This window comes from Ostrinia nubilalis, chromosome 8, assembly GCF_963855985.1.
Source record: "Ostrinia nubilalis chromosome 8, ilOstNubi1.1, whole genome shotgun sequence".
Taxonomy (NCBI): domain Eukaryota; kingdom Metazoa; phylum Arthropoda; class Insecta; order Lepidoptera; family Crambidae; genus Ostrinia; species Ostrinia nubilalis.
In genome coordinates, this window is record NC_087095.1 from 14,707,444 (window position 1) to 14,725,087 (window position 17,644).

General features: G+C 38.3%; 2 long non-coding RNA genes across 2 annotated transcripts; both read right to left on the minus strand.

Annotated features, from left to right (window-relative positions):
• Window positions 1-11,520: 11,520 nt before the first annotated feature.
• LOC135074257 (uncharacterized) lies at window positions 11,521-12,674 on the minus strand. Its single transcript, XR_010257790.1, has 3 exons — window positions 11,903-12,674; window positions 11,700-11,800; window positions 11,521-11,586 (listed from the first exon to the last, which is right to left on the minus strand). It is a non-coding gene; the product is annotated as an uncharacterized LOC135074257 (long non-coding RNA).
• A 3,366-nt stretch (window positions 12,675-16,040) lies between these two features.
• Window positions 16,041-17,219, minus strand: LOC135074258 (uncharacterized). The gene is made up of 3 exons (XR_010257791.1): window positions 16,423-17,219; window positions 16,220-16,320; window positions 16,041-16,106 (listed from the first exon to the last, which is right to left on the minus strand). It is a non-coding gene; the product is annotated as an uncharacterized LOC135074258 (long non-coding RNA).
• Between the last annotated feature and the right edge of the window lie 425 nt (window positions 17,220-17,644).

Consider the following 17,644-nt stretch of genomic DNA (forward strand, 5'->3'; position numbering starts at 1 on the left):
TGAAATTTGGCATATTTGAGCACCGGGAAAGGACATAGGGTAGTTTTTATCCCGGTTTTTGAAACAGGGACGCGCGCGATTAAGTTTTCTGTGACAGAAAAAACTACACGCGGGCGAAGCCGGGAGCGGAAAGCTTTTTAATAAGATTAAATATAGTAAGTTTTCGTTCTATAAGTACCTACCTATTTGATCTCTACTTCCAACGCAGAACAGTAAAAACATTACTACATTTTCTCCACTCGATGTTGCATTTGAATTTCTTATTGCCGTAAGTAACAACACGTAGAACACGCTATGTACAGTCACGGAATGAAAAGGTTCGTCAGTTTTCAAATTGATTCCTTCAACGAATCGCGAGCACATATTACCTTTTGAAACTATGTTACAGAATAATCTCGAGTTAGAGAAAATAAAGCCTACTAGGTCATAAAATTTGAAAAAATTACAAAATTAACGATAACTTCTAAACTACGAAAAATCGTAGAACATACATGGGGGTGAAATCGATAGGTCTAGTCCTCACCTATCACCTGCCTTCGGCTTGACACCTTACAAGAAACACCCTGTATTATTATTATTATCACTTTATTCATTTTCCTTCTTATTTTTAATATTTTTTTTTACAATGTAAATTATAAAAAAACTAAAAATACATTATAAAAAAAAACTTAAAAATATTTAATCCGCTGGTAGCGGAGCAGGGCCCAAGCTATTATTATTATTATTTAGGCTTGGAGGCCCAAAAACAAAAAACGTCACGGGAATTAGGATTTTCGCTCGGACAAGCAGTTTTTTAATTCGAATTATTTACAGAATGGTTCTATTGAATAGATATTTTGCTATGCATAAGACAATCTTTTATACTCTTTAAAATATTGAATGGAGTAGGTAAACCAAATCTATACGAAATAAAAATTACAGCCAACTTTTAACATTAAGTCGGTGTGCGGACGCGTAACGGTAATTAGAGAACAGAGGTTCATGAAATTAATTTAGACACAAATACTTAAAATAGAGGCCTATGATTTAATGCACAACTGGATAGGGTTGTTATGTAGCGTATAAAAATACTTGCATGTCTCTAATTTGTCATTTTTAACGATTTAACAGCCCGGACACGCAAAAACTAGCTCATCTAAGAATGGCCGTGTTGTGGTGTGCAATAAAGAGTTTTATTATTATTATTTATTATTGTTTTTACAGTGTCAATGTAGACAGACATTAAGCTATCGTATTTTATGTCTGATTTTATAAGTTATAGAATGAGCTGGTAACTGTTTATATTGCAACGTTTCTACTAGCTATCTCATAATTTGATTTTTATATTTACATCCGATTTTAGGTTATTTTGCAGTATCGTAGAGTAGATAGGACTTCAAAATCTAGATTTTCTAGTGTTTAGGTCTAGATTATCATCATCATAATCAGGTCATGATGATCTCTTTCTTACTTCATCATCATCATCATCATTTCAGCCATAGGACGTCTACTGCTGAACATAGGCCTCCCCCAATGATTTCCACAATGGCCGGTTGGTGGCGGCCTGTTCCAGCGCCTTACCGCTACCTTTATAAGGTCGTCGGTCCATCTTTCTAACTTACTTAGAGGGAAATTCTTCTATCAATTAGATATTGTACCAATGTTACTATGCATTAAATATTCATGTTAAGATTAACTTAGTAATAAGTAAGTTCGACAACAAATCCTATTATACGCAAGGCACCAAAACCACGCCAAAACCCAAGAGAAAGAAATTATATTACGTAATCCTACTTACTTACATTAAATGTCCCAATAAGATCGATCAGGATCAGAACTCGCTTCGATATTGTACAGACTTACAGAGCAATAGTGTTCGTGATATAACATTTTAATAAAAGAACCTATAAACAAAGGGGCCATGTAAATAATATTGTTATTGGTCTTCGAAGCGTATTGGAATTGGAGCAATGTTTGTGCGTTTGGAAAGATTCCAGAAGCGCACCTATATTTTTACTAGTTTTTATTGTTATTAGCACTTTTATGAACTAGAAATACAGATGTAATGGGGCGATAGATAATATCTACGTACAGTCGACGGCACATCAGAATTTATTGAAAGAAAGAGAGAGATATTTACTGCAAAGGAAATCTCACAGAAGAGGTAAAAACGTTCATGGGCATAACAGTGGCATATACAGTGTGAGTCACGTTAAAGTGTACATATGAAAAAAAAAATAAAACCGACTCCAAAAAACCTACACTAAAAAGTAGAAAAAGTAGAAAAATAATTACTAATTACCTACTCATTTATTAGGACGAATTATTAATATTTATGTAGGTATACCATGATTGATACTTCTGGAGTCGGTGCCAAGATTATAAAACATGTAAAGTTTGCCTGCACCGACTCCAAAAGTATCAATCATGGTATACCTACATAAATATTAATAATTCGTCCTAATAAATGAGTAGGTAATTAGTAATTATTTTTCTACTTTTTCTACTTTTTAGTGTAGGTTTTTTGGAGTCGGTTTTATTTTTTTTATAAAATTTTACTTATTTCTTGCTTTTTAGTTAACTAATTATTACCTTGATGTTACCACTGAAGGTAGGCAGTACATTGAGACCATATTCTTAATGTATATTATAAAAAAGTTCATCCCGAATTTTCCACCCTTGGGGGTGAAATATTTTCTTCAAATTCGCATGAAACCACCCTTTTGATAATACCTATTCAACAAAAAAGTAATCGTTCTAATTGGTTTATAATCGGCGGAGATATTGCGTATAAAAAAGTTCATCCCCAATTTTCCACCCTTGGGGGTTGTTTTTTTATTATTAAATTTAAATGGGACCACCCTTGAGGTATTACCTATACGCTGAAAAAAGATTTGTTCAAATCGGTTCATAAATGGCGGAGTTATCGCGTAACAAACATAGAAAAAAAAAAAAAACATACGGGTCGAATTGAGAACCTCCTCCTTTTTTGAAGTCGGTTGATAATCTTTAACTGTTCGTCAGTAAAGTTCAAAATTATTCAGATCAAAGTTGTTTGACGATTTATCTTGTCAAGAAGATTATTATGATTGATAAACTAAAACCTTCTTGTTGGTTCAACCTGCCATTATTATTTCTTTAAGAGAAAAAAAAACTATTGTCAATTGGTCAATGTCATCATTGCATTGCACTGATGGGATAGAAAAATAAACAAGCAAAACCTTATTCGTTAGCAAACGTCATATTTATTTAAATGTTAGCAGCACTGTTTCTTGCACTGTTATGTTGGCAGGTTTGACTCTTACAGTACCTAGTGCAAGCGAAAACCGACACTAAGGTGACGAACCTTTTCATTCTGCGACTGTACAAGCCAAGCAGAACACCATCTTGAAATAGAAATGAACTTCATTTAAATAGCGAATAAAATGCTTTCGCTTCGATATTCAAAAATCGTTTTGAATATTTTATTTTTAATGCCCTACAATAAAATAGTTGCCAGTGCCGTGTGTCATTTTTTTAATAGCACCTTTTTACAGCTACATGAGTTGTAAAAATGTTTTACAAGTTGTTTCGTTTTCTTTAGCTAATTTCCTTAGAATCTCATCGGCCAGCATTTTGTTTTAAATATCGAAAAGGTCGTTTCTTTTAACAGAGCGCCTCCTAGCGGCGTATCAGATAAACTGTCTCGCAGGTGTCGTACATCTCCTTAATACCGGGATATCGAAAATGATAATTTCGGTGTCCCCGGGGTGACAGGGTAAGACCAAAGACGCTATCTAAAATTCACTGTACAAATTCTGCATTGTCCAAGACTTGAAAAGGAAGATTGGTACGCGATTCGATTTTGTAAAAGTGGAATTGTTTTGTGATACAACTTTTTGTTTACTTAAAGAACGTTTCTTTAGAGTGTAAAGGCGTAAGTATGCATGTGTAATAGTGTAATGACTATTAGAGTAATTGTAAGTGACTCAATTATGTAAGCTCTCTTTATTTATGTTTAAGCAGCGCAGAACCGGTTGTTGTGGAAATCCTTGAACGAGGCCTTTGTCCAGCAGTGGTCGTAATTTGGCTGAATTCGAACGAATTTAGAAAGAAAGAAAGAAAGAAAAATTATTTATTTGACAGCTAAAAAAGTACAAAAACAATGAAGAGAAAAGAGGAAAAAAATGTTGCCAAAGAGGTCATCTTGACAGTTGACATTTTACTGCCAGTGCCAAGACACTGGTTTTCAGTGGGTACCTTGTACGCAGGGGCAAAAAAAATGTAATAAAATAAATTCAAATTAATTTGATTTCCTATCTTAAAATAAAATAAGAATTTCCCTTTACCAATGCTGGCAACGTTACAGTCACATTCCGCCATGGAGTCCTTAAGTAAATTAACCTATTCACAGACTAAGTAATGGGATGTAATCCATCGACTCCTTACGCCATCCAATGAGAGTAACAGCCAATCGTACCGGAATGCCATCTGCGTGCGTGTACTCACACTGTATCCCTGTACACTGTTGATTGCCCGTTAGCGGGGCGCGACCGACCTTCGGGACACTCTCGTTAGTTCCTTTGCATTCAACCTTATAGAAATGTTACCACAGACGGTCAGTTCTCTTGGACTATTACTAGCTCGAAAGCTGCATGTTTTTATTGAGCAAGTATTCATTAATAGCACGTGTGTCGCAACATTGCTAGTAATGAACCGACGTCATTCAACCCGGTCAGACATGCAACCTTAAATGGTCAGTTTTCTTTTCATTCGAAGTAAAATATTTTTTAACAACAAAAAAATATATACCAACCGAATTGTGAACCTTCTCCTTTTGTTGAAGTCGGTTAACTAGGATTAATTCTTCTCTGTGAGTGTTAAATATTATTAACTGCGGTTACAATGTAGTGGCAGACTTTATCAGCTGCCATAGATAAGCCTCAAGCGAACCGAATGCGAAGCCCTGAATTAAGGTAAATGGAACATTTTTCTATTTTTGTCATGTTTTTTTTTAAGACCTAGGGTCACCTAGGCTATCTTCCAGTCATTCACATATTAGGTAATATGTTATCCTCAGCCCTCAGATATACTCATTTACATCGACCACTTAATATTCCCTTAAGAGGGACTGTTTTCTTTTTTGGAAAACCAGGGTCTTACAATCTGTAAGAATTTTGACATCAACTTCAATTACATAACCTTTCAACAATCGAGATCCTTCTTTTATTTATGTTACACAAGAAACTACACAAAACGCAGTCGGGTAAAGAAACAGGTTAGCGTCGAATATTACACCCTTACTGCGAGTAACCCCAGGGACAGTTCAATTTAGTGGATGGGATAGACAATAGTCGCTAACTGCTCCATCATACCATCGGTCACTGTGCGTTATGGGCCAATTTGCCCGCGTCTATTTGTCTGCGCACCTGGCCTGGTGAAGAATAATGCGATTGTTGTTTCACATGTTACGTTAGCGCTGGGAATTTAAATGGAGAACGTGGGTGTGAGGTAAAAATGTAGCGCGGACTTTTCTCAAAATATGTGGCTCTTCTGATACATAACTTCTTGGGTTCTTAGAATAATTTAAAATTTAAGAACAAAATCATTTTTGATTCCGTTGAATAAACCCGTTTCTTGAACTTGTGAAAATAGTAGAAATACTTGATTTTGATAAAGATATTCAGTCTCAAAATAATCACAGTCTTACTCGTATTTCATTGTCAAATTAAAGAAAGAAAGAAAGAAAGAAAAAATATTTATTTGGTACTAAAATAATCATTGACATTAAAAAGTGAAATAATACAATTGTTGTACCAAATTGGTCTCTCCGAAATTAACGACAGAGAATTTACAAAGTAGAGTGCAAACAAGCCACACATAACGTTTGTTCTCTGTAGCTGTGCCTTATATAAATAAATAAATAAATAAATAAATAAATAAACCCGCTTCCTTTACTTATTTGTCATGTTTACGATATGATGATAATATTAAAATTTAGTTTTACTATCTTTAGCTGCCGCAATTTTGTATCATTGCAGACATTGTAATTTGGAATTTATCCAATATGAACCTTATAACATGGGTCGTAAGTCACATCTGGCCAATTTCGTTCGCTCATTTAATTCCCATTGTTAACAGCGACATTGCAACACTCGGTCGGTGTTATTTGGCCGGCAATGACAATACAATAAAAATAACCGCGCTTATCTCAGCCGGCGCCGTTCGCGGCCGTTATCGCTGCAGCGGAGCTCGGCTTAGCTTGTTCACGAGCGAAGCGAGCGAATAAGCGAGTAAAGCTAAACTAAAGTACGGTCGCCGAGCACGTAGAATTTCGTCCAATGACCCCAAGCTACCCAACCTTATCGCTCGCGCGTAATTATATTGCTGCTGCGCTCGCATACTCACTGTGGCCGCCCGTTCGCACAGTCGCGACAGCAATATACGAGTAATTAAGCGCAAGCGATAAGGATGGGTAGCTTGGGGTCATTGGACGAAATTCTACGTGCTCGGCGACCGGACTTTAGTAAACTTCCTTTTATACTGAACCAATACGATCATACAATAAAAATAACCGCGCTTATCTCAGCCGGCGCCGTTCGCGGCCGTTATCGCTGCAGCGGAGCTCGGCTTAGCTTGTTCATGAGCGAAGCGAGCGAATAAGCGAAAAAAGTTAAAATAAACAAAGACACATAGTAGGCATTGCATTAATTTATTTTGAACCAATGTAACTATACAATACAAATAACCGCGCTTATTTCAGCCGGCTCCGTTCGCGAGCATTATCGCTGCAGTGGAGCAGCAGTAGGTAAAGTAACGTCATTACCTGCTGCACCTATAAAACAGTTTTCAAAACTATATAAAATATACATATAACCCTTTCATGATCTAAGTTCCTTCTAAACTAGTAAGCACAAATGAATCTACTTTCAGTACAAAAAAACCTACACTATTGAACTCGCTCTCCGCTTCAACCCTTTTGCAACTCCCCAACAAACACCGGCTCAGCATTCTACAATTGGAAGAGGTCCAAACGCGTGGATTTAGCGTGATGAACAGAAATCGTAAAGAACGGTTTAGACTTAATAAGCACTTGGCAGGTTTTGAGGCGGTCCTATTAGCTCTTGCCAAGCCATCGGTGGAACATAATAAAATTAGATCAAGTAAGCTCGTGCGTAGAAATCTAAAACTAAAATGTCTGCCCTTCGAATTAGCAAGCTGAAGACGTGGCAATGGGCAGCGCACTGCATTGTAGACAGAACTCAAAATGCATTACGCATTGCAAAGGCTAACATTTTGAGAAGAATACATTTTAGTTTAGCTTTTTATCACTTTACATATGACAGCGCATCGAATAAAACATTATACCTATTGTATTTGCAGTCAACTGTCCATAGTACCTTTTTATTGGAAACGTGAAAACATCAAATAGCTACATAAAATCGCTTTCATACAGTCGATTATTATATCAAACATTGGCGTAGAAACTTTGCATTTTCACACAAACTTTTTGCCTTTGTAAAATAGTTTCTATACTATTCAAAGTTTTCAAAGCAAACTGTTACCACTTACCACCTTACGAGTAATGATTACACGATAATACAAGTAGAGTAGCATACAGTAATCCCTACTTACACAAAAAGTCTACTCGAAAAACAATATTTGTCTTCACATAGGAAAAAGCAAAGGGCCTCTTACACACTTCCCAGCAGGTGTATTTGATTGAGGTTAATTTAATGGTATTTAAACCAACAAAATTATTAAGGTAACGTTAGCGACCTCTTACATTCTAAAAATACCTAGATTCTGCGCGTCAAATCCAACCTATAAACCTCAGAAATGTTCGTTACTGGTCGTATCTCAGCCTTTCTTTTTTTTTATCCACAACGAGGAAGCTCTTTGGCCTATATCTCACCTGATGGTAAGTGACGATCAGGCCGAAGATGGAAGCGAGCTTCACCCGGAATCCTCAACCACGGAGGAACTGGCTAACTTACCTCTAACTGCCGGAACACAATAATGCTGTTAACACTGTTGTTATGGCGACAGACTTAGTAAAGATGGTGGTAGCTAGCCAGGCGGACTTGGTACAAGCCCTACCACCAACCAAACGGAACAGAAAAATCTGCCCCCCTCTGCGTCTGAAGAAGGTGGTCTTACCACTAGACCACAGAGGCGGTTAAGGCGGCGGTTTTCCATTATAACAAACGAGGCTACTGCGTATTTGCCTTACACAAAATCCACGTTTGCGGTGAACATGGTTTACCGAACGTGAACAAAAATATATTAAGCAAACAATGTACAAAATATTATTTAATACTTAACATAATAGGGTTAACTTTTAAAAATAACAAACAACTTTAGTGCGAGAACAATATTTCTTTTGTTTTATTATTGGAACACTGTCCACGAATGCAATAAATTAATGAATTGGTTAACATTTTACTGTTTTCCTCAGGAACAAAACCAATTCATAATAAGTCTGTATTTATTTCAAAGAGTTCAATAACAAAATTTAATTCCATTCAATCTGGATTGCGCACGCGACAATGCCAGCCTGTATGAGCGCGCAAACGATACAAAATGATATCACGCGCAATATCTTCCTCGCTGTCTCTGGGGCGTACTGTAATGAATACAGGCTGACGTGTGAACGGAAAGTATAGAAAGATTTGTGACGCGTTTTCATCGCCTGGCCGTCAAATAGGCGTCTACAAAAGCACGTAACGTAAGCGGATCAGCAACTGCGCTACGTCGACTTAACTACGGCTAGGCGACGCCGCACTTTTGGCTCGCTGCACGCTGAGTAACACAGGTTTGATCAGTTTGAATATGATCTGGACGAAGAGACGTAAGCTAGAACGAGCAATGCACCGCTATTTGTGAACTGTGTTATCCCGAGACGAGGCAATTACATTCATGCAAACGATCTTGACGATCCCTTTCCGAGTTGATACGTGTGCTACGATTTAATTTCTTGACCCCTTATGATATTGAAGAGGTTCAGAGAGTTGAGAATTTCTTTTGGCTAAAGGTTGAGCACAAGCTGCAGAGACTAGAAAAGCAGAGATAGCAAAGAGTTTTGGACTTAATTTTAAAACAGAAGGCGTTTCTGCTTCTATCCTTATTCCATTCCCCAAGTTTCCTCCATATCGCAAAAATTGTAAAGGCCCTTTGAAGTTCACTAGCAGAGGTGCAATAATGCAAGGCGTCAAAGTATACCGGATTAATATTACGATCTGTATTGGGAGCACCGGAAAAGATCGGCTTTGGAAATTGTATCTCGATAACGATGACGTATTTCGCTTTTCGAATATTGCAAGGAATGGAATCTTCCTAGACTATATTGCGAAACGAAAAGAGAGATTTTGGAATGCGCTCTCAATTAATAAAGACATGACATGTTGTCTTATTTTACATCTATACTTAATAGTATAAAGCTGAAGAGTTTGTTTGTTTGTTTGTTTACTTGAACGCGCTAATCTCCGGAACTACTGGTCCGATATGAAAAAATATTTCGGTGTTAGATAGCCCATTTATCGAGGAAGGCTATAGGCTATACAACATCACGCTATGATTAATAGGAGCAGAGCAACAATGAAAAGTGTTGCGAAAACGGGTTTTCACGTGAACGAAGTCGCGGGCACATCTAGTTAAGCTTATATTAGGAACTATTTGCTAGAACAAGTGACTCGATTTGTTCTGTTAAATTCTACTACAAAAGAAGATGTAATGCAATTGCAGAAGCTACACAATGTGGTATCTTGAACAGTTCTTATAGGTGCAATTTAGCATTACCTTGAAGCACGAACTATAACCAGTATGGCCTTCTTCACGTGAAGAACACCATGGGCCACAGCAAATGCTAAGAGAGATCCTAATGCAATTAGCGTCGCTCTGCACACTTTTGTTAATTTTATTTTTTAATGTTATTTTATTATATGCCACTGTTATGCCCAAACTTGGCGGCGCACTGTAGCAGACGAGGCGAAGAAAATCGGCAAGACCTGGAGCGAGATCAAGCGCGAAGCTCAAGCCGAACGCGATGGAGGACTGTTGTGGACGCCCTCTGCCCCATCTAGGGGACATAGGACCTTAAGTCAACTAAGTCAAGACTGTTATGCCCATATACGTTTTTACCTTTTCTGTGAGATTTCCTTTGCAGTAAATATCTCTCTCTTTATTTCAATAAATTCTGATGTGCCATCGACTGTACGTAGATATTATCTATCGCCCCATTACATCTGTATCTCTAGTTCATAAAAGTGCTAATAACAATAAAAACTAGTAAAAATATAGGTGCGCTTCTGGAATCTATCCAAACGCACAAACATTGCTCCAATTCCAATACGCTTCGAAGACCAATAACAATATTATTTACATGGCCCCTTTGTTTATAGGTTCTTTTATTAAAATGTTATATCACGAACACTATTGCTCTGTAAGTCTGACAATATCGAAGCGAGTTCTGATCCTGATCGATCTTATTGGGACATTTAATATAAGTAAGTAGGATTACGCAATATAATTTCTTTCTCTGGGGTTTTGGTGCCTTCAGTGTAATGGGATTTGTTGTCGAACTTACTTATTACTAAGTTAATCTAAACATGAATATTTAATGCATAGCAACACTTGTACAATATCTAATTGATAGAAGAATTTCCCTCTAAGTAAGTTAGAAAGATGGACCGACGACCTCATAAAGGTAGCGAGAAGGCGATGGATGCAGGCCGCCACCAACCAGCCATTGTGGAAATCATTGTGTAAATAAGAAATTTCTGCCGGAGCAAAATAAAAATATTTTTTAAATTGATAACTATTTATTGTGGTTGACACAAATATTTAAAAAGAAAAAAATAAGGGATGGGTCGTTGGGCCGTTTGGTTGGTACAGACTAAAAATACTAGACTAAGATCAGCGCGCTAATATCACCACTCGGCTCAACCCCCTTCGCACCCGTCGGGCGCAGCAAGCGTCTGGCACTGCGGGACAGCCGGTGCCAAACACCTTATAGCCGGTGCCAAACAGGACAGCCGGTACCATACACCTCCTATTGTACAATAAAAATTATATTATACAAACAGCACAATACAATAGTAAAAACAATTTAAAAATAATAATCCATCGCTCTCGAGGATGGAGCAAATGTGAACACAGCAAAATCCAACGGTAATTCATTACACTGGTAAATCGATTTAGAAGGTAACATTTGGTAAAATGTAATCATCATAATTATTACGTCGTCCACCTTCACAAAGCGAACAAAAAATAGTTTACACAACAAAATCCATTGATAATACTTCACAATGGTAAATTTATTTAGGAACTAACATTTTGGTAAAATGTAATCTTTGTAATTATTACATCATCGACCTTCACAAAGCGAACTAAAAATACTTAACACAACAAAATCCATTGATAATACTTCACAATGGTAAATTTATTTAAGAATTTACTTTTTGGTAAAATGTAATCATTGTGGGTAATCTACTTTTCAAAGTAAACTAAAATAATGGACAAGCTCGATAGAAAACGGAACCAACCTATGAAGTAGGGTAGCCCAGGACCGCGGTAGTGTACATATCGGCCAGTCATGGTCGGGGAACGACTCTCAGGCACCATCGTCACCTTTTGAACAAAATTCACTAAATTGCGGACACATCACCGAGTTCCATGTTTCTAATAATTTATCCTAACTCAGCGGAGAGGTGGATGAGTTTGAAGAAGAAACCACAACATACCTGCTATGGAGGCAACGTCAGCAACAACAGACAGCAACAATAGACAGCAACAGCAGACAGTGCAGAGGCTCGCCACCGAGCACTGCTCAACCACACACAATCTGCGAATGACAACCAAGTGCATTGGTTAACAATGCCGCCAATGCAAACAACAAAATAACAAGAAGAAACTCAAGGTAATCCTTGGAATAGGACCTGCTTACCTTCCGTAATAAAATTCGGCACGTGGCAGTGAGTCCACGAAATCACGGGGCTTTCGGATTTATTTCTGAATTCCCTTATTTTCGCTGAGGATGACGATGCGTGCCCTGCCCGTTTATTTGGGAATCGGCACGGTTCGGACCTCCTGGAATCGGGACACTAGGACACCACGCACACCGGAACCTCCACTCGCGAGCACGGACAACCCAGCAAAAGAAAAAGGACACTCCAAAAAGCGCCGGTCATCACCTGTGACTTGTGGTCCGAATCAAACCCAACAATAACAAACAATAAAAATGTTTCTTCATTTTTATTTTTTATTTCTATTTCTAATAAGTTCTATTTGAGTCAACCAGCCTCTTATTGAATAATTTTGATATGAGAACTCACAAAACTGCTCCTCCGATTTAAATTTAATTAATTTATTTAACTTTTAGAAACAGAAGAAACGTCACTCATAGTATTCGGACCGTCTCCCGCGCGTTTCGTTTCACTCAGAATATGTCAAATTTCTAGAACGTTCCGAACCCATGATCGATCAAGATACATTACAATGTTATTTTAATATAAACATTGAGGAAAATACTAGAAATAGCTAGAATTTAAATTAAAGAGCCTAAATATTAAGTTTTATAAAAATTTAGTGTTGAATATTTAATTTCATTATACATTTCTTCTATACTAAAAGAATGGAACGTAACGCATTGATCTGTCAAACGGAGACATTCAAAAAGTGAGGTTATTTATTGCTCTGTGTACCAAAACAATGTAATTAATTTTTAATAAAAGTTAATCTAAATTCAGTGAATCTCCAACGACGACACAATCAAGTGACAAAGGAAACACTGCGCACCTTGTAATATGTGACCTTACGGTCCGTTGGAATGTTTGTTTGTGGAAATCGGTAAGTATTCAATCTTGCCAAAAAAAGGTGTTACAGTACCCCCTCACCCACCAGAATTTTACGAGTATAACGAGAAAAATTCACGCTGGCCCTCCAGCATCAAACTATCATACAGAAACAAAACCACCACAATACACAACAAAAAAACTAACACCTCAACAAAACTTCAATCTACCCTACCGAATTCTTAAATCTCGGAGCTACGCTACGAACATGCGTACTCCGCCAAACAACATCACGTTTATTAACCACTACGTCTCTAAGACGCCTACCACAACATTCATCTCGCAAGTGAGATTTCCTCAATTGCCTATCCACTTCAAACACTTTCCGTCGAGACCTGGGCAGTGAACCAACAAAACCAACGCTGACACACTGGAAGGGTCTACGACGAACCTTCGGGTGTTTAAAAGCTTTACCAGCATCACCAGTCAACTTCCGAGACACGACTGCCTCAGCATGCCCAACCATCGAATCCCTCCGATTCACAAGTCGCAAAACATCAGGCGCTATCTGAAAAGCTTTCCAGAAGTTGATGCCAAACAATAAAGACGACGAAACTCCAGGAACCACATAAAACTTTATAACCTTCAACACATCATTCACTACGACAGGTAAAAACATATATCCGACCGTAGGGGAAGTTGAACCATTCGCCGTTACCACAGCATCAGTCGAATCCGATTTATACAACTCACCCAGGTGAGAAAAATAATTCACAGCAGAACCACCGATAATAGAAATTTCTGCCCCAGAATCTAGTAACCCAGAATATGGAACACCACCAATTTTAACATTCAAATAAGGACGCGCGTCCTGGCAATCATTTGGTCGAACCATCGAGACATTAGCTTTGTAATTTTTTGAAAATACACGCACATAATCACACCAAGCACGCCACTCTTCGACAGGTGTAATATCGAAACGATGGTCCGTCGCCACGCGTTTTGTGACTCCAGAAACTTTTACGTCCTTCTGGCGTACACACTTCGGACAATTGACAGCGGTCACGCCCTTCTCACCACAACGATAGCAAATAATTACATGAGGCGCACTGCAATCACGGAGCGTGTGGTCCTTCACACGGCAACGCACACAAAACTTCTCCATGCTCGGACTTTTAACCACAGCCTCACACCTTGGACGAGCAGACTTACTTTTGTAGGCCAGGTCAGGGGCGACAGCATTCTGTACACTGCGCGGGGGTTCGGTGAAGGATTCTGCCCTCTGTTTCGCCGCTTCCAACTGCCTACAATGCCTCTTCAAGTCGGCCCACGATTTTATTTCTACATTGACCAAAGGAATGGAGTAAGATGGCCTAATGTTGAACTTGACCAAGCTCAACTTCTCTTCATCGTCTAAAGGTTTACGCAACCTCGAAAAATAATTTTGCATCAGGCTTAGATAACTACATATGGATTCGTCGGGACCTTGGGTCCTCGAACGAATCTCCTGCAACAAACGATGATCATAGTCGTAGGGCAAATACTCTTCCAGCAACGACGTCTTTAAATCCTCCCAACTATTTAGTTGGTCACGAGTACCTCGGTACCAAAATAGAGCCTCATCAGTGAATAATTCAACTGCCGAGTTAAATAATTTCTCCCTCGAAATATTCCGAGACAGACACAACTCCTCAATTCTAACAATAAAATCCTGCACACTGTCTTTCCCGTTAAACCTCAAATTCAAAGAATGAACACACGCATTACAATTCACAGGCTTGACCATGGACGACTCATTCGCAGCCAAACCAGCGAACCTAGAAACTTCCTCCTCAGCAGGTTGGAAATCATAACTACTAACGAATGTGTGCGTCATACGGTCAATCCGTTTTAAAAGTGGGATGAGACGCTCCTCCAACTGTTCCCACAAAGTCCTATCATCTACATCCGCAGCCTCAACACGACTTAACCTATGGAAGATGTGGTTTCCTAAAGCCTGTACGCGATAAAGCTGTTTGAGTAATAGGGGTTTCCTATCACAGAGCTCCTCAAGCTCGTCTATTTTGGAGGAAATAGTTCTCAGCTCAGCCAGCGCATCTCCCTCGAACCCACTCACCTCATCGCTAGGTATATCCTGAGCCAATTGTCTAATCTGAGCGCGCAACAGATCTACCGTTTTCTCAGGCACAGCATCTCGAATCACAACTTCGTAAATTAATTCGTCCTTGTTCAAAAGATTGAAACGGATAGGGCGTTCCTCCTTCATATTGACTTTACAAAATGAACGTTCATAAAAAAAAGTAAATGAGTTACAATATTTTAACTAATCTTAGTTAAACTAGACACTAACACAGCATGATCACACTCAACTCAGTTTCACAACAGCATCAAAAACAAAAAATTAAGATGACCAACCAATCCGTCACTGAGCAATAGACCAGTGCCAGGGAGAATCTCCACGGACCCAACAACGTCCCTGTTCGGGCGCCATGTAAATAAGAAATTTCTGCCGGAGCAAAATAAAAATATTTTTTAAATTGATAACTATTTATTGTGGTTGACACAAATATTTAAAAAGAAAAAAATAAGGGATGGGTCGTTGGGCCGTTTGGTTGGTACAGACTAAAAATACTAGACTAAGATCAGCGCGCTAATATCACCACTCGGCTCAACCCCCTTCGCACCCGTCGGGCGCAGCAAGCGTCTGGCACTGCGGGACAGCCGGTGCCAAACACCTTATAGCCGGTGCCAAACAGGACAGCCGGTACCATACACCTCCTATTGTACAATAAAAATTATATTATACAAACAGCACAATTACAATAGTAAAAACAATTTAAAAATAATAATCCATCGCTCTCGAGGATGGAGCAAATGTGAACACAGCAAAATCCAACGGTAATTCATTACACTGGTAAATCGATTTAGAAGGTAACATTTGGTAAAATGTAATCATCATAATTATTACGTCGTCCACCTTCACAAAGCGAACAAAAAATAGTTTACACAACAAAATCCATTGATAATACTTCACAATGGTAAATTTATTTAGGAACTAACATTTTGGTAAAATGTAATCTTTGTAATTATTACATCATCGACCTTCACAAAGCGAACTAAAAATACTTAACACAACAAAATCCATTGATAATACTTCACAATGGTAAATTTATTTAAGAATTTACTTTTTGGTAAAATGTAATCATTGTGGGTAATCTACTTTTCAAAGTAAACTAAAATAATGGACAAGCTCGATAGAAAACGGAACCAACCTATGAAGTAGGGTAGCCCAGGACCGCGGTAGTGTACATATCGGCCAGTCATGGTCGGGGAACGACTCTCAGGCACCATCGTCACCTTTTGAACAAAATTCACTAAATTGCGGACACATCACCGAGTTCCATGTTTCTAATAATTTATCCTAACTCAGCGGAGAGGTGGATGAGTTTGAAGAAGAAACCACAACATACCTGCTATGGAGGCAACGTCAGCAACAACAGACAGCAACAATAGACAGCAACAGCAGACAGTGCAGAGGCTCGCCACCGAGCACTGCTCAACCACACACAATCTGCGAATGACAACCAAGTGCATTGGTTAACAATGCCGCCAATGCAAACAACAAAATAACAAGAAGAAACTCAAGGTAATCCTTGGAATAGGACCTGCTTACCTTCCGTAATAAAATTCGGCACGTGGCAGTGAGTCCACGAAATCACGGGGCTTTCGGATTTATTTCTGAATTCCCTTATTTTCGCTGAGGATGACGATGCGTGCCCTGCCCGTTTATTTGGGAATCGGCACGGTTCGGACCTCCTGGAATCGGGACACTAGGACACCACGCACACCGGAACCTCCACTCGCGAGCACGGACAACCCAGCAAAAGAAAAAGGACACTCCAAAAAGCGCCGGTCATCACCTGTGACTTGTGGTCCGAATCAAACCCAACAATAACAAACAATAAAAATGTTTCTTCATTTTTATTTTTTATTTCTATTTCTAATAAGTTCTATTTGAGTCAACCAGCCTCTTATTGAATAATTTTGATATGAGAACTCACAAAACTGCTCCTCCGATTTAAATTTAATTAATTTATTTAACTTTTAGAAACAGAAGAAACGTCACTCATAGTATTCGGACCGTCTCCCGCGCGTTTCGTTTCACTCAGAATATGTCAAATTTCTAGAACGTTCCGAACCCATGATCGATCAAGATACATTACAATGTTATTTTAATATAAACATTGAGGAAAATACTAGAAATAGCTAGAATTTAAATTAAAGAGCCTAAATATTAAGTTTTATAAAAATTTAGTGTTGAATATTTAATTTCATTATACATTTCTTCTATACTAAAAGAATGGAACGTAACGCATTGATCTGTCAAACGGAGACATTCAAAAAGTGAGGTTATTTATTGCTCTGTGTACCAAAACAATGTAATTAATTTTTAATAAAAGTTAATCTAAATTCAGTGAATCTCCAACGACGACACAATCAAGTGACAAAGGAAACACTGCGCACCTTGTAATATGTGACCTTACGGTCCGTTGGAATGTTTGTTTGTGGAAATCGGTAAGTATTCAATCTTGCCAAAAAAAGGTGTTACAATTGGGGGGACCCTATGTTCAGCAGTGGACTTCCTATGGCTGAAATGATGATGATGATGATTAAGTTAGAAAGAGATCAACATGACCTGATTATGATGATGATAATCTAGAACTAAACACTATAAAATCTATATTTTGAAGTCCTATCTACTCTACGATACTGCACAATAACCTAAAATCGAATGTAAATATAACAAAAATCAAATTATGAGATAGCTAGTAGAAACGTTGCAATATGAACAGTCACCAGCTCATCCCACAACTTATAAAATCACACATAAAAAT